The 18,768-nt window shown below is 37.1% G+C and overlaps 1 protein-coding gene across 3 annotated transcripts in view; it reads left to right on the top strand.

Moving 5' to 3' along the window:
* The window catches only part of KIAA0825 (KIAA0825 ortholog), a 408,207-nt gene that overhangs the window by 23,575 nt on the left and 365,864 nt on the right, over nucleotides 1-18,768 (top strand). For 2 of the 3 annotated variants that reach the window (XM_068535640.1, XM_068535642.1), the window contains exon 2: nucleotides 10,602-10,749. The exons of the other annotated variant lie outside the window; for it this stretch is intronic. The gene's annotated coding sequence lies outside the window, so the exon portion shown is untranslated. The remainder of the gene's footprint in view (nucleotides 1-10,601; nucleotides 10,750-18,768) is intronic. 3 annotated transcript variants of the gene reach the window in all.

Below are 18,768 nucleotides of genomic sequence, written 5' to 3'. Positions count from 1 at the left end.
AATTAATTAATTAATTAATTTTATTTTTGGCTACGTTGCATCTTCATTGCTGCATGCAGGCTTTCTCTAGTTGCGACGAGCGGGGGCTACTCTTTGTTGTGGTGCACGGGCTTCTCATTGCAGTGGCTCCTCTTGTTGCGGAGCACAGGCTCTAGGCACATGGGCTTCATAGTTGTGGCACACGGGCTCAGTAGTTGTGGCTCTCAGGCTCAGTAGTTGTGGCACACATGTTTAGTTGGCCTTCGGCATGTGGGATCTTCCCAGAGCAGGGCTCAAACCTGTGTCCCCTGCATTGGCCAGCGGATTCTCAACCACTGTGCCACCAGGGAAGCCTAAAGGTAGTTATTCTTTTTTTTTTTTTTCTCTACCTTATTCATCTCCAGTTTTATTTTTTTATTTTTTTTAACGTCTTTATTGGAGTATAATTGCTTTACAGCGTAGTTATTCTTGATATAGGATAATTAGTGGACAGTTTCTTTTTTTTCTTTCAGCATTTTGAATTTCTCATTCCACTGACTTCTGGCCTCCATTATTTCATTGATGCTCACCTGTATGTGATGATTTACTTTTCTCTTGCTGCTTTTAAGATTTTCTCTTTGTCTTTGTTCACCAATAGTTTGATTATGTTATGTTGAAATATCCGTCTCTTTATATTTGTCCTGTGTGGAGTCTGTTGAATTTCTTTGATGAGTAGATGAATATTTTTCATCAAATTTGGTATGTTTTTATCCCTTATTTCTTCACATATTTTTTTCTATCCCTTTTTCTGTCTCCATTCCTTCTGGGATACTCATTACATGCTTTTTGATATAGTTGTGATTATCCAAAATGTCTGAGTCTTTGTTCTTTTTTTTTTTAAATTTATTTATTTAATTTATTTATTTTTGGCTGCGCTGGGTCTTCGTTGCTGCACGTGGGCTCTCTCTAGTTGTGGCAAGCAGGGGCTACTCTTCTTTGCAGTGCATGGGCTTCTCATTGCGATGGCTCCTCTTGTTGCGGAGCACGGGATCTAGGTGCACGGGCTTCAGTAGTTGTGGCACACAGGCTCAGTAGTTGTGGCTCACGGGCTCTAGAGCACAGGCTCAGTAGTTGTGGTGCACGGGCTTAGTTGCTCCGCGGCATGTGGGATCTTCCCAGACCAAGGCTTGAACCTGTGTCCCCTGCATTGGCTGGCGGATTCCTAACCACTGCACCATGAGGGAAGTCCTGTTCATTTTTTAAATTATTTTTTCCCTCTGTTCTTCAGATTGGATAATTTATATTCATCTATTTTAAATTCACTAATTCTTTCTTCAGATCATCTTGAATCTGCTGTCAAGTTCCTATAGTGACTTTCCATTTTATACACTTTTCAAGTCCAAAATTTCCATTTGGTTCTTTTTAAAAATTTCTTTCTCCTTATTGTGAATCTCTTACATTTTTTATTCATCATTGCCATACTTTCCTTTTATTCTTTAAATATGGTCACCTTTGGTTCATGGAATGTATTTATAATATCTGCTTTATAGTCTTCATTTAAATTCAACATCTAGGGATACTCAGTTTCTATTGGCTGCTTTTTCCCTATTTATTTGCATGTCTCATAACTTCTTCTGGATATTTTAGATCATATATTGTAGCAACTCTGGATTCTGAATTTTTTTTCTCCCTGTTGTTGCTTTGTTTATTTGCTTGTTTCCTTGTTTAGTAATTTGCCTAAACTAAGTCAGTAATACCTACCTCCCTTGTGATAGGTGGCCACTGATTTTTTTGTGTGTGTGTGATTCTTGTTATGAGTTTTACATTTGGCTTCCTAGGACTTGCCTCTGTGTCTGTGAAGCTTAAATGATAAGCTGATGGTTGGATAGTGGATGTGTGCAAACACTTCAAGTCAGTAAGTCATCTGTCATGTGCTCATGGATCTCTGTATTGATAGAGGAATATATTTAAAGTTTACATTGTTTTCAAGTGTGCCCAGCTTTTGCTTTCTGCTGAGCTCTTTCACATTTCCTCTGTGCATGTGATTGTTCAGCCTCAGGAATGTGTGGCTAGCTTTGTTCCTCTCAGGCCTCCATTGTACATACTCTCAGCCATAGCCAAGAGTACGCTTGCCCCAAGTGTGAACATAACCTTGGCCTAGTTGAGCTGTTGACTCTCCTTGCTTGCTCCCTTTTTTAAGGCCATCTCTTCCACTGAAACACTGCTGGAGGTGGGCATCACCCACCACTCAAGTACCAGTGAGCCCCCTTTGACCACAGCAGAGATGTTTCTGGTTCTAACAACCTTCCCCACCCTGGAAGAACCTCTGTACTCACTGAGCTGTGGTTGATGTTGATAAGGGTAGCTCTAGGCTAGAATACCAGAGGGCCCTAGTTTTCTTACCTAAAGATTAATAGTTTTTCAAATATAAATGCTTTTCAAATTGTTATCTTCCTTTGGTCTATTTCTAGGTGACTAAAATGGTTGTATTTGTCAATTTTGTCTACCTCTATAGTTTCTTTTTTGGAAGAGTATTTACTGATTGTACTCAGCCATAGCTGGATGTCCTGCTTCTGGTCTTGTATTATGTGTACATTTTTTTTCTTTACTCTCTTAGGATGATGGAAAATTTACATGTTCTATTAATGGACTTATCTCCATTTTCTTTGGGGGCTAATTATTGTTTTACGTTGGTTTCAAATGTGGAAAAAAAAAAAGATTTTCTTCAAATACCCCATTGTCCTTGACTGTGCATTCATAATAGAAAGAAGAAAATCAAAAAGCTGCCTAGAAACTATATTTGGATGGCACTGATTTGACTGGTACAGTTTGCTTTAGAGTGAATAGGTGGGTTACCATGATTATGCTGGAAGTCAGCTAAAGGCCAGAATGAGACAGACTTTTCTTTGGGGAATGCATGCTACCTTTCCTAGTTTTCCATTTTATATATAGTAGTGTGTATATGTTAATCCCAAACTCCTAATTTATCCCACCCCCCCCCCCCACCTTTCCCCTTTGGTAACCGTAAATTTGTTTTCGAAGTCTGTGAGTCTGTTGCTATTTTATAAATAAGTTCATGTATCATTTTTTTAGATTCCGCATATAAGTGATATCATATGGTATTTGTCTTTCTCTGACTTACTTCACTTAGTATAATAATCTCTGTGTGCATCCATGTTGCTGCAAATGGCATTATTTCATTCTTTTTTATGGCTCAGTAATATTCTACTGTGTATATGTACCACATCTTCTTTATTCATTCCTCTGTCAATGGGCATTTAGGTGGCTTCCCTGTCTTGCTTATTGTGAATAGTGCTGCTATGAACATAGGGGTGCGTATATCTTTTTGAATTAGAGCTTTGTTTGAATATATTTTCAGGAGTGGGATTGCTGAATCATATGGTAATTCTATTTTAAGTTTTTTAAGGAACCTCCATACTGTTCTACATAGTGGTTGTACCAATTTACATTCCCACCAACAGTGTAGGTGGGTTCCCTTTTCTCCACACCCTCTCCAGAGTTTATTGTTTGTAGACTTTTTGATGACAGCCATTCTGACCTGTGTGAGGTGATACCTTATTGTAGTTTTGATTTGCATTTTGCTAATAATTAGCAACGTTGAGCAACTTTTCATGTGCTTTTTGGCCACCTGTATGTCTTTGGAGAAATGTCTATTTAGATCTGCCCATTTTTTGATTGGGTTGTTTGGTTTTTTTTGATATTGAGCTGCATGAGCTGTTTGTATATTTTGGAGACTAATCCCTTGTTGGTTGCTTTGTTTGCAAATATTTTCTCCCATTTTGTGGGTTGTCTTTTCATTTTATGTATGGTTTTCTTTGCTGAGCAAAAGCTTTTAAGTTTAATTAGGTCCCATTTGGGTTTTTTTGTTTTTATATTCATTATTCTAGGAGGTAGATCCAAAAAGATATTGCTACGATTTATGTCAAAGTGTGGTCTGCCTATGTTTTCCTCTAAGAGGTTTATAGTATCCAGTCTTACATTTAGGTCTTTAATCCATTTTGAGTTTATTTTTGTGTATGGTGTTAAAGAATGTTCTAATTTCATTCTTTTCCATGCAGCTGTCCAGTTTTCCCAGCACCACTTATTGAAGAGACTGTCTTTGCTCCACTGTATATTCTTGCCTCCATTGTCATAGACTAATGAACCATAGGTGCATGGGTTTATTTCTGGGCTTTCTATCCTGTTCCATTGATCTATATTTCTGTTTTTGTGCCAGTACCATACTGTTTTGATTACTGTAGCTTTGTAGTATAGTCGGAGTCAAGGAACCTGATTCCTCTAGCTCCGTTTTTCTTGCTAAGGATTGCTTTATGTTTTGTGTTTCCATAGAAATTTAAAAACTTTTTGTTCTAGTTTTGTGAAAAATGCCATTGGTAATTTGATAGGGATGGCACTGAATGTGTAGATTGCCTTGGGTAGTATAGTCATTTTGAAAATATTGATTCTTCCAATCCAAGAACATGGTATACCTTTCCATCTGTTTGTGTCATTTCCGATTTCTTTCATCAGCCTCTTATAGTTTACAGAGTATAGGTTTTTTGCCTCCTTAGGTAGATTTATTCCCAGGTATTTTATTGTTTTTGATGTGATAGTAATTGGGATTGTTTGCTTAATTTCTCTTTCTGATCTTTTGTTGTTAGTGTATAGAAATGCAAGAGATTTTTATGTGTTAATTTTTTATCCTGCAATTTTACCAGATTCACTGGTGAGCCCTAGTAGTTTTCTGGTAGCATCTTTAGGATTTTCTATGTATAGAATCATGTCATCTGCAAACAGTGCTGGTTTTACTTCATCTTTTCCAATTTGGATTCTTTTAATTTCTTTTTCTTCTCTGATTGGCATGGCTACGACTTGCAAAACTATGTTGAATAAAAGTGGCAAGAGTGGACATCCTTGTCTTCCTCCTGATCTTTCAGCTTTCAGCTTTTCCTTGTTGAGTATGATGTTTATCGTATGTGGCCTTTATCATGTTGAGGTAGGTTCGCTGCGTGCCCAGTTTCTGTTGAGTTTTATAATAAATGGGTGTTGAATTTTATCAAAAGCTTTTTCTACATCTATTAAGATGATCATGTGGTTTTTATTCTTCAGTTTGTTAATATAGTGTATCACATTGATTGATTTGTGTATGATGAAGAATCCTTGCATCCCTGGGATAAATCCCACTTCATCATGGTGTATCTTTTTAATATATTGTTGGATTTGGTTTGGTAGCATTTTGTTGAGGATTTTTGCATCTATGTTCATCAGTGATATTGGCCTCTAGTTTTCTTTTTTTGTGGTATCTTTGTCTGGTTTTTGTATCAGGATGATGGTGGCCTCATAGAATGAGTTTGAAAGTGTTCCTCCTTCTGCAATTTTTTGGAATAGTTTCAGAAGGATAAGTGTTAACTCGTCTCTAAATGTTTGATAGAATTCGTCTGTGTAGCCATCTGGTCCTGGACTTTTGTTTGTTGCAAGTTTTCTAATCACAGTTTCAATTTCAGTACTTGTGATTGGTGTGTTCGTGTTCTCTCTTTCTTCCAGGTTGAGTCTTGGAAGATTGTACCTTTTAAGAATTCATCCAGGGACTTCCCTGGTGGTGCGCTGGTTAAGAATTCGCCTCCCAGTGCAGGGGGTGCAGGTTCGATCCCTGGTCAAGGAACTAGATTCCACATGTATGCCGCAACTAAGAGTGCGCATGCCACAACTAAGGAGCCCGCTGGCTGCAACTAAGACCTGGCACAACCAAAAATAAATAAATAAAATAAATAAATAAAATTTAAAAAAAAAAGAATTTATCCGTTTCTTCCAGGTTGACCATTTTATTGGCATATAGTTGCCTGTAGTAATTTCTATCATCCTTTGTATTTCTGTGGTGTCAGTTGTAACTTCTCCTTTTTCATTTCTAATTTTATTGATTTGAGCCTGCTCTTTTTTTTTTCTGGCTAGAGGTTTATAAATTTTGTGTATCTTTTCACAAAATCAGGTTTTAGTTTCATTGATCTTTTCTATTGTTTTCTTCATCTTTATTTCATTTATCTCTGCTCTGATCTTTATGATTTCTCTCCTTCTACTAACTTTGGGTTTTATTTGTTCTTCTTTCTTTAGTTGGTTTAAGTGTAAGGTTTGGTTGTTTGAGATTTTTCTTGTTTCCTGAGGTAAGATTGTAGCACTATAAACTTCCCTCTTAGAACTGCTTTTGCTGTGTACCCTAGGTTATGGATCATTGTGTTTTCCCTTTCATTTGTCTCTAGGTATTTTTTTCATTTCCTCTTTGATTTATTCAATGATCCGTTGGTTGTTTAGTAACATATTGTTTAATCTCCATGTGTTTGTGCTTTATACAGTTTTTTTCTTTCATTTGATTTCTAATCTCATAGTGTTGTGGTCGGAAAAGTTGCTTGAGATGATTTCAATTTTCTTAAATTCACCGAGGCTTGCTTTGTGGTCCAGCATGTGATCTATCCTGGAGAATGTTCCATGTGTACTTGGGTGGGTGGAATGTTGTTATAAATATCAATTAAGTCCATGTGGTCTAATGTGTCATTTAAGGCCTGTGTTTTCTTATTGATTTTCTTTATGGATGTTCTGTCCATTGATGTAAGTGGGGAACTAAAGTCCCCCACCTTTATTGTGTTACTGTCAATTTCTCATTTTATGGCTATTAGCGTTTGCCTTATATATTGAGGTGCTCCTATGTTGGGTGCCTATATATTTACAATTGTTATATCTTCTTCTTTGATTGATCCCTTGATCATTATGTAGTGTCTTTCTTTGTCTTTTGTTTACAGTCTTTATTTTAAAATCTATTTTGTCTGATATGAGTATTCTACTCCAGCTTTCTTTTGATTTCCATTTGCATGTAATATCTTTTTCCATCCTCTGACTTTCAGTCTGTATGTGTTCCTAGATCTGAAGTGGGTCTCTTGTAGACAACATATAAATGGGTCTTGTTTTTGTATCCATTCAGCCAGTCTTTGTCTTTTGGTTGGAGCATTTAATCCACTTACATTTAAGGTAATTATTGATATATATGTTCTCATTGCCATTTGGTTAATTGTTTTGGATTTGTGTTTGTAGTTCTTTTTCTTCCCTTCCTCTAGTTTCTGCATTTGTGTTCTCTGTTCTGCAGGCTGCAGGATTGTAGTTCCTCTTGCTTCTGGTGTCTGCTCCCTGGTGGGTGAGGTTGGTTGAGGTGCTTGTGCAGGCTTCCTGGTGGGCGGGACTGGTACCTGCCCACTGGTGGATGGAGCTGGGTCTTTACCTCTGATGGCCAGGGCCATGTCTAGGGGTGTGTTTAGAGGCAGCTGTGGGCTCAGGATGACTTTAGGCACCCTGTCTGCTGATGGGTGGGGCTGTGTTCCCACACTGTTGGTTGTTTGGCCGGAGGCATCCCAGCACTGGAGCCTGCAGGCTGTTGGATGGGGGCAGGTCTCAGTGCCAAAATGGCAATGTCCTGGAGTGCTCATGCTAAATATTCCCTAGGGCCTCTACTATCAGTATCCTTATCTCCACAGTGAGCCACAGCTGACCCCCACCTCCCCAGGAGACCCTCCAAGACCTGCAGGTAGGTCTGGCCCTGGCTCCTATGGAGTCACTGCTTTGCCCTGGGTTCCAGAGCACATGAAACTTTGTATGTGCCCTCCATTAGTGGAGTCTCTGTTTACCCCAGTCCATGGAGCTACTGCACTCAAGGCCCACTGTCCTTCCATACCAAATGCTCTGGGGGGTCCTCCTCCTGATGCCAGACCCCCAGGCTGGGGAGCCTGGTGTGGGGCTCAGAACTCTCACTCCTGTGGTAGAACCTCTGTGATATAATTATTTTCCAGTTTGTGGCTCGCCTACCCAGCAGGTATGGGATTTGATTATATGATGAAAGTGCCCCTGCTACTGTCTCGTTGTGGCTTCTTCTTTGTCTTTGGATGCGGAATATCTTTTTTGGTATGTTCCAGTCTTTTTTTCATTGGTTGTTCAACAGTTAGTTTTGATTTTGATGTTTTCATATGAGGAGGTGAGCTCAAGTCCTTCGACTCCACCATGTTTTCCTAATCCCCTCCCTCCCATCTCTTTTGATCCTTAATTTTCTAGATAGTTATTTCATATCTTCAAACACAACACTTTTTCCATTTACTTTTTTTTTTTTTTTTTACTCACAGTCAGATATTTAACTATGGAGAAGGAAAAAAAAAAAGAAGTTGCTGTACAAAAAGGTAGGGGAGGGAGATTCAGTGTTTCTTGGGCAGTCAATTGATTGCATACTTTAGCTTCACTTCTTACTCCACACTTCTGCCAATGATATAGGACATTCCTTTAATTGCAGCATTCTCTGCACACATTCTAGAGTTTTGCTTTTTCCAATCTGTTTTTACCATGAAAGCTCTTTCATCTGTTTACCTTGTACAAATTTGTAGTGATGTCTCTCTCAGTCTCTTCATTTTTGTGAGTTTACATCCTGTTCCCTCACCCCAACACACACCTTTTTTATCTTTTTAAGGGAACCTCTAGAAGGGAAGGGGGAAAAATACATGCTTATTGATTTTCCTAACCAAAAATTTTGTGCACATATTGTTAAACAGTTGCAATGTAATGTGTACGTGTGTGCTTGGGTCCTGTTTTCATCTGTCCTTTTCAGCATTTTCTGCATTGCTATATTTCTTCATGATTATTATTTTAGTGGATTTTGAACCCATTTTTAAAGAACAGATTGTTGTATTTTTATTATTATTATTGTAGTCATTATTATTTTAGTTACTGCATCTTTTTCTTTCTTTACCCCATTCTTCGTCCCACCATCAAGCACATTTACCTTTCCTCAGGTAACCAATATTAACAACATTGACAGTTTGTGGAACAGTAAGTCTTAATTTTTTCCTGTGGTCGAACTGATTGGCTGAAAGCTATCAAGAAGCGCAATTCACCCTACAGGCTGATAATGTTATCAAGAAAGCAATTTCAGTTATTTATGGGTTTTCCATGAAATCTTGTGATTTCAGCTATGTAGTATAGGTAATATGTTGTATCTCTGTAATGGCTCCCTAGTGTGGACATCTCCACTTAGTTCTTAGACCGAACTGAACCATGTCTCTTGTTATAATTCCTCTGTTTCCTGTTTTGCTCAAATTTAGTTCCTACACTGGCCAAGTTGTCCATGAGGGTTTTTGTCTGTTTCTGATGAAGTATCAACTGGAAGTCAGCTTGGGACAATGGATGTTAGTAACATTTAAGCACTTGTATATCAGACACCGGAGAAAGTCAAGAAGTATGAGAACAATCAATAAATATCAAGAGAAACATCTGGAACCTTCTTCGTATTAGTTTTCTAGTTGACCTAAGCCTAATGAAGAGATCATTTTGGCTGATCACAGATTATAAAATAGATTTTTCTATTAAGTAATATACTTATCATTTGACTTCTTTTCTTTTTCTTTTAGTAAGGCAAGATAAAGAAATAAGTATAGATTTTAGAATGAAGAAGTAAAACTCATTATGTATGCATGATGTAAAACTACAGAAAAAATAATAAGAGTTTAGAAAATATCCTGGATAAATACATCAATATACAAAAATTATACAAATACATACATATATAAACAAAACATGAAAAAGCCCTTGCAAAGAGATATTATTTATACTAACATTCAAAATATGAAGTTCCTGGGGATACATCTGACATAACAAGAGATGTGTAAAACTCCCATAGGGAAAATAGTAAAGCATTATTTTGTGACAATAAGACCTTAATAAATGGAATGATATACAATACACATGGCTTGGGAAACTCAAGATTTTACAGATGCCCAATTTGATCAATCAAATTCCTAACTGTCTATTTTGGTAGGGAGGAGAGAATACTTGACAAAAGATTTTAAAATTATATAGAAAGACAAAGGGCCAAAAAACAAGAATAACAACAGTGTATTTTGGTGCAGGGAAAGTCAAATAGATCGGTGGAACCTTACTAGTGAATGTTTAGACCACAGACCCACCTCTTTGGTGACTTTACTTGGGAGGTTGTTAGAAACACAGAATCTCAGATCCCAACCCCAGATCAACTGAATCAGAATCTACTTTAATAAGATAACCTAGAAGAGTGGGAAAAGATTTTTTTTAATTTTTAAAAAAATATTTTGGCCATGCCACGCGGCATGTAGAATCTTAGTTCCCCAACCAGGGATTGAACTCGAGTCCCCTGCGTTGAAAGCATGGAGTCTTAACCACTAGACCGACAGGGAAGCCCCAAAGATGGTTTTAGTAAACAGTTCTGGGGCAACTGGTAATTAAACAAGAAAAACATAATTGTATTGAAAGGTTGCTTATTTCATATGGTGCAAACATCCCTTACTCTCTGTGATCTACGTTTCTTTAGGAGCATTTGAAAAATCACTGAAAATAAAAGGGATGTTTTGAATATCGTTTTCCTAGGTACATCCGTTATCCATTTGCCTATAATCTATGAATCATCTTGTTGATAAGGTTTTCTTAGGTATCCCAACTTCAGGATGTCTTTATGTGTTTCCAGCATCTCTTGGATCAAGTCTGTATATTATAACAATGGTAGTACTGTCACTGCCAATGTAGATGACTAATGTTGTGACTGTGCCCCCTCCATGTGGCAGTGAAAGCTGTATCTAATTATTTTATAGGTGTGCTTTGTATATTTTGTGGAAAAAAACTGCTGAAGATACTAAAGAAAGGGCAGCTCTTCTACTGACAACTCATAAGGAAATAATTTACCACCTACTTAGGATTAGAAGACAAGCTCATTCTTACAGTCTTCTGAAACAAAATTAGGTAAGAAATGGTTTTTGTCATATTTTAAGTGATTTGTACTCTGCCTCCCCAGTTTGCTTGAAAGCTTCTATAATTCTATTCCTTTGGCCTCTAAGAGAAATGCAGTTAGCATTTTCCTTTAGGAAGGTAGTGTGCCAGCCAGCTGTCAGCCTTATGATGTGCCTGATCTCCGATGTCAGGGGAAGCACAATTCAATTTTAAACTAAGTCTTCTGCACAATAGTGCAGCAGGGCTGCCAGCATCTCTCTTTATGTTCCTTTCTTTCAAATTCTCCCTTCTACTCAAACAGTATAGCTTTATTTTTAAATCCTTTGTGTAAGATGAAACCACCACTAACTGACTTTACTTGTCTTTAGTTAAAAATCAATGAATTGAGTGAAATAATCTGTATTTCTGCTACCCTTTCTCATTTCTAGAAAATAAAGTACCACTGCTTGTTTAACTTATGACTTGTCTAAACATGTTGAAAGCATTGACTATGAGGCATAACACTCAGACGCTGAAAGGGAACTGTGACAAGTTCAGTCAAAAGGGAAAAGAGGAATAATTTATAAAAGGTGTTGCAGATAATGATGCCAGCCAGTTATTTTAAAATGCATCCATCTCACCTTTTAATGAATTAGATTTGTCAACAGGAAATGTTTTATGCACCACTTCTAATAAAAGTGGCATGCAGTGCTTTGAGGTTGGCTTCTTCAAAGCTAGAGTATTTTCAATTCAAAGATATTTTTTAAATAATAGATATTAAAAAGTATATTTAAATAATATTAAGGTTGTGACACAAACACCAAATGACAAAATTCAGGAGTTTCAAAGCAGAGGCTGACATGCCATCACTATTTCACATAGTAACTGTTTTTTAAATTAGGAGTGTAACAGACTGATTTGGGGATTGTGTGTCAGTTTAACTTTAGATTCTCTTGTTGTTTTGGTAGGTGTCACAACCTTAATGTCAGCTTTTCAAATAGGTTTCTACATTTCCTTTGGTTCGAGGTCATTAAAAAATGCATATGATGAATCTAAGAGGCATAAATAGGTCACACTGAAGTGGAATTCCTTGCTTTCCTGGTATTGAGAGGCAGCTAATACCTGCCTTGTAAGTGGAAAAAGTTAGCTCATGCATTTTGGTAAATTTCTGTTTTTCAGGAATTTGATTCAGACCATTGTAAACCCAAATAACAAAACATGATGTTGGTATAATTGTTTTCTTGTTCCTCTAATCCAAACCATCCGATCTTGTTGGGTTATCATCTCTAGATGTTAAGAATCACAATTCCAACAATTGATTTTTTTTTTCACTAAAAGTACAAGTTAAACCTGATAATTATTTCAATAGAAGAATCCTTATTCAATATAATTAAGTATCGGTAACCCTGCCTTAAATTTTTCCATATGCCAGTCCTTTATAGAAGCACTTTTAAGCAGATTTTTTGGGGGGTAAAATCTTATTTTTTAAAGTAACACTTGTTATACAAAGCAAAATGTAGAGTAAAATCTGATATGTTGTGCTGAATGTTAAAAAAAATTCTAGTACCACACTGGACATTAAAGGAGGAGCCTGGAGCCTTACCCCATTCTGCAGGGAAAGAGAGAAAGGGAGAGAGTAGGGAAATAATAATCTCCCCACCCAGATTCCACCCTTTTCCTTGATTCTCATCTTTCATGATCTCACAGGGCAGGTCATATGTTGAATATAGTTTTAATTTAGAAAAATAAACATATCAGAATCTGTCCCACAATTGTCTTTTTCATTACCTGTGTTCGAGAAATAAAAGGTGAAAAGAGAGGCAAATTATTTACTGATCTTTTCTTGCTGACTCATAAAGATCCTGGCCAACCCAAAACACTTCATAGTTCTCATCTCCTCCTTGATTGAACCTGCAGGTTTTACCCTTCTTGGTTTTTATCAGTGACTGGAGGGGGACATTAATCTTTCTTTCCTAGTTGTACTCCATTCACTGCCTTCTGTCTCTTTAATTTTCAAGCAGTGTTGAATTTGAGAAATTTCTAACAGTTTTCATTTCTGGTTCTGACTTTACTTTTCTTCCCCACTGAACTTTCCCATATCACATCACTGTTAAATCATCACAATTCTGACAAGTAATATTCTTTCTAAGCCCCAGTCCTCAATAGCAAGAGGTAATTATGCTGTATTGTACAGTGGTTTGAAAATGTATACAGTTGTCTGTGAAGGTTTTGACTAACTCATCCAAATTCATCTAAACTATGCTAGTGCCCTTGTTTGAACAAATGTTTAAAATCATTATTATTGTTCATACTAATACTAGTTCTGATTTCTATTTGGTAAAAATGAATTGTTAAAACAAAAATGCCTGTTTCTCAATTCAGAGAAAGCTATTCAAATAAATGAGTTGGAACTCAGTATACACCTGCAATATAAAAAAGTTTTCTGGCATAGAAACAAAATAATCTCTTTAAATAGTATAGACCAAAGCCAGCTTTACACAAATTAGTTTAGAGTAGTTTCAGATTTATGTAATTAATAAAGTTGGATAGTGGGTCTAACTTATATATATTAAATGTCCTTCAGTGTACAGTGATGTTCTAGTGACTGCCTGGAAAAAAAATGATAGAATTTTATTTAGTGTTTCTGCTATGTCAGTCAATTCTATAAATGGCTTTCTAATGGGATACAATATATGCTTGTGATAGTTTTCTATAAGATTAAGAGATAATATTTATTGAGTGCTTTCTATGTTCCAGCGAATATGTTCTAAGTAGTATCATAGAATATGTTCTATGTTCTAAGTAGTATCCATGGATTATCTCATGTAATCCTCATAACAACACTTTAATGATCTCACTATTTTACAGATGTGGTAGAGGCACACAAGGAGAAGGTTATAAAACTAGTAAGTAATGGAGCTAGGATTCCAACACTAGCATTGTTACTTCAGATCTCATACTCTAATCCCCCGCTACTCAAAATGTGGCCCCAAGCCAGCAGTATCACCATTACCTGGGAACTTGTTAGAAATGCAGACTCTCAGGCTCCACCGCAGTATCACATTATCATGTATAATGTGAACAGGGATCCACTATAGACCCAAGTTATCTTGAAATTACTTGCATAAAGAACAGAAAAAGAAAAAATCCCAGACCATAAACAGCAAGTCTTTCTCTCTACTGGGCAGCTAACTACTTCAACATCTGAGACTTTCTTGCAATCACATTGTAGCACACTGCCTTTGAGTACAGACTCTAGACCGGATGCCTATGTTTGAATCTCAGCTCCTGTTTCTAGCTGTGGGACCCTAGGAGGGTTACACAGCTCTCTGCATCTCAGCTGCATCATCTGGGAAATAAGGTCTAAAACGGTACTTCACACGATTGTTGTGAAGATGAAATGAGTTAATCCATGGAAAGGTTTTAAAACAGAGCCTGATATGAGATAAGTGAATAAATGTTATCTACTGTAGTAGTAGTTGTTGTTGTTGTTAGTTATGATTCTTATCTTAGAGTCATATCTCATACTTCTTGGTTATCAATTGGTAATAACGACAAATATTTTTGTTAGCAGGGCTTACCACATAAAGGGATATCTTTGGTGTTAGAGTCCAAATCATAAACTTTAGTTTTTGTATTTTTCTGAAAACTTTCTCCTTGTGGCACTTCCTGCCTGTGAGTTCTGCTAAATGCCACTTGATTGGGATACTTAGCTAGTTAAGTCCAATGCACTCAATTCAAAATCAAAATGAAATATGTAACAGTGTAGTGAATTTTAAAATATAGTATATGCTTTTAAACTGAATAAAGATAATGAGGATTATAAGCCCATTTGGCCAGCCACTGGCATAAGTAGTACAGAAAAATCAGGATGAAGAATGTTTATTTGAAGGCTGAATGCTTTGGAAGCTTGTTTGTTTCCTTCTGGGTGGACATAATTCTGAAGTTAATCACAGTAGTCTTCAGGGGGAATAATGGTTTAGTGTGCAAGTACTTACTTAGCAACTATTTAAGAATACATCTAATGTGTGAAGTGAGATTGCATGTTCCTATGTAAAATACCATTTTGAAAACTGATTTGTGAAAGGCACTGAGATAAAAATCCTTGGTGGAAAGAATATCCTGGGAAACTTTTAATTGTCAATTCCAGGACACACACCCAGAAAGTTCAGTTCACTAGGCCTGGGATGAGGCCTATCCAGGTATTTGAATTTTTAACAAGTGGCCAAGGTAATTCTGCTTAAATTAGTGTCTTCAACTACACTTTGAGAAATACTGCAGTAGAGACAAAGACATGAACTGAAAAAAGCTTTTGTGACCACCCATTCCTTTTTGCAACATTGTCCTCTTTGGTACTAGTTTTTTCTATCCTATGACCTACTTTCCCTGTCTTCTTTGGCCTTTCCCTTACCCCCGTTAGTGGTTCCCAAGTGATCTTTAATTTTGTGCTTTTCTCTTGTTTACTCTTTCTCCAAGAATATATCTTCTGGATTTATCAGTCATATCTTTGCAGGTGGTTCTACAAAATAATCACAAAGGTCTCTTTAATCTAAAAATCTCTAAGCCAAAAGGAAGGTGCTGAAATCAATTTAGGGGCTTTGGGCGACATTTAAAAAAAGGAGAAGAAGAAGAAGAAGGAGAAGGAGGAGGAGGAGAAGGAGGAGAAGGAGGAATAGAATAGAAAATATCAAAGCAAGTATTAAGGATAAGTGATGTTTCATGGAGCTTTTCTTTAAGATATGTGTGTACACCTACACATTAGATTGCAATGCACTTTTTTAACCTTGTAGGTCATAGTTCAAAAAGTTTGAAACATACTGTCTGAGTCTTGGTCTCCTGAACTTCAGTGTGACATTACGAACACTATGTTTTCTCATGCATTCCCCTCATATATCTAACCCATCTCTATTCTGGACATTACCATTTGTATAATCCATTCAAAATTGTCATGTCTAAAACTGAATTTGCTATGCCTTCTTGCTAACATTTTCCTCCTAAGTTTTAAAAATCTATCCATAAACTACTTTTCTGTCATCCAGATTAAAATTTCAGAATTCCTTTGTAATAATTTAGCCCTTACTACATAAATTTCCCTATAGCCTCATCTTACTACCCTGGCCTATCCTATGGCCCTACCCAGCAGAAAACCTTATGGGCACCCATAGTAGTCACCGCTCCTCAGCTAGCTTCTTGAAGGCTACCATGAGCATGCACTGCGTGGTATCTATGGCTGCCTTCTTCAAGACTGTAAGAGCCTTTGACAACAAGATGCCTTGTTTTGTACAATGCCCACCTCTTTTGCTTAGCTATTCCTGTCATAATTGGTCATTTTTATTGCCAAGGAAGAGGCACACGCTGGATTTTACCCTTGGCTACTTTCTAATGACATATCCACAAGTTTTCTGCCTCTTATCATGACTATAATTTTCACATCGTCTTGTTTGGTTTCTCTGATGACTTGGGTCTCAAGTCCAAGCTTTTCATGCCTAGGATATGTAACACCTGGCTGGTGTTCTCTCAGCTATAATTGCCTGCCTCACTCAGTGACCCCAAACTATCTAGTCGTACCTTGGAAAGTCATTTCAAAAGCTATCTTTCCTTTTCTCGTGGTCCTGTCCTCTTCCTATTCATCATCACCTTCATCTGGATTAATTCACTATCCTCCTAACTGATCATCCTACATCTGTTCTCTCACCCCACACCAAAATCATCTTAACACCCTGTTTGATAAATATTTATAAAGTGGTAGTCATGTACTGCCTTAGTGAAAAACTTTTTATGACTCCCTGTTTTGTATAGGATGAAAGTACAAATATTTTCCTTCTGGAGGAAAAAAGGCCTTGGCATACCCATCTGGCCATAGCATTACTATTTTACCTTTCACTATTTTCATTTGTGAATTTTCTGTTCTAGTTCCCCAAAGCAGTCCTATATATGCTCCAGGGATGTTCTCACCATTTCAATTACCGGGACCCCTTGTTGGTTGTGGTTCATGACTGTGGAGCAGGCAGCTGTCGCTGAGGTTCAGGAGTAGGGTCCCACTACATACAAAGAAACCTCAAGATGAGGACCTGATTACACACATTCGCAATACGAAGTTAGTAAGAGCCCACATTGTAGAAGAAGAGGGAAATGAACAGGAGACCAACTCATTATTTACTTCTCTACTTACTGTCTGGCTGAGGCTCCTTATGTCCTCCCTTCACTAGTTGTTGGATCATTCTCAGAATTGGAGAGCACGTCAATCTATATACAGTGAGAGACTGTGTCATCAACTGTGGGGTCTGTGAGACTATGGATTTTGCAAGATCACTGGGCTCCCACCTTTATCTTCCTTTTTCTTGGTGGCTTGACTTCTCTATTTTCCTCTGCCCAAAGGGAATGTCCCTCTGCAGGACTTCTAGATCATTTGTTACTTGTACCACTCAGTTGATACTAAATTAGCTAATGCCTTGTAATATTTTTTTTGTTTTTGTCTCGCATGTGTCAAAAGTAATGTTCATTATAATAAGTTCAAACAAAAATAGATTATAAAGAGTAAATCTTTCCTTTTCCCTGTTCCTTTTTAGTTCTACCACCCACAGCTTAGCACTATTGATAGTTTGTTGAGTACCTTCCTGATTTGGGGGATGATTGGCTTTTTTTCAGAAGTATTATACTGTATCATGATGCATATATAATTCTACAACTTACTTTTTAAATAAAATACTATAGCATTCTGGAAATCTTTCCATCTCATTCCATACAGAGCTAGATTGTCATTTTTTATACACGTGCTTTCATTTTATATATGTTATATTGATATTTAAAATATCCCATATACTGACGTCACATTATATATCCAGTTTGCCCAGGATAGTCCCATTTTAGGCCTTTTATCTCAGTATTTCATTGGTTTAGCATTTGCCTCAGATTTTTCATTTTTGAATGAAGTATTATTTAATAGTTACATATAAATAAACTAGGATAGGTTTAGGTAGACCTACACCTTGTTTGTCTACATCCTGGCATGTTCTCATATGTGAGACACCAGTATAGTGAACAGAATTCTCACTTTAACATATGGTTAAATTGGCCAAATCCCATTTATCTTTTCCAGTTCCTTTCCAGAAGTAATATAAGCTAACACATCTTTTTCAAGGAGAGCAGGAAGGGTGCTTGCTGATAAAGTAAATGCACTCTGGCACGAGCAGTTAGATACAGCTAGCTTCTTCAGATCTTAGGGGATGGTGGTGGCAGAACTATTCTATGCTGCCGGCTCTGCTGGCCACTTGATGCGCAGCCAGTTGTACTGAGCCTTGTGGTTGCTTTGGCCTGTGGATTGCACATTTCCCATCCTTTATTCAGTTTTGCCAGAGTGAATACAATCTGAGCTCTCTATTGCTGCAAGGATTTTATTACATATCATATGATATAAACCTACAACTATTTATTTTACTGTTGGGTAACACATTTTTATTTTGTAATAACCATTTTGGTGACAGTGATTTAGAAAAAACAAAAGAAAATAACAGTGTACATTTAATAGTTAGCACTAAATTTCATTAGACTTGCCGAAAAGAATTAATGTGTAACTCACACTATGGGGGCTATAATGATATCACAGAACACATGAAAACAAGAAGACATAGAGGAACTTCCCTGGTGGTCCAGCGGTTAAGACTCTGTGTTCCCAATGCAGGGGGCCCAGGTTCAATCCCTGGTCAGGGAACTAGATCCCACATGCTGCGGCTAAAGACCCCACATGCTGCGGCTAAAGACCCCGCATGCTGCAAGGAAGATCCCACGTGCCAAAACTAAGACCTGGCACAGCCAAATAAATAAATAAATAAATAAATAAATATAAATACTAAAGAAAAAAAAGAAGACATAGAAGCATCAACATCTATTGCATAGTCTTAAGACCATGCCTGAAAATACAACATTTTAATACTTAGCTGCAGAAGGTACATTTGTGTACCACTTTTTGAAACATGACTTTTCATTTAGATCAAGTGACTGTACTAAATTAATTTCTCTCATCTTCAGCTTCAGGTTTTCTTGTGCATGTAT

The sequence above is a fragment of the Eschrichtius robustus genome, chromosome 2 (genome assembly GCF_028021215.1).
Source record: "Eschrichtius robustus isolate mEscRob2 chromosome 2, mEscRob2.pri, whole genome shotgun sequence".
Classification (NCBI taxonomy): domain Eukaryota; kingdom Metazoa; phylum Chordata; class Mammalia; order Artiodactyla; family Eschrichtiidae; genus Eschrichtius; species Eschrichtius robustus.
This window is presented reverse-complemented; position numbering and strand designations above follow the sequence as displayed.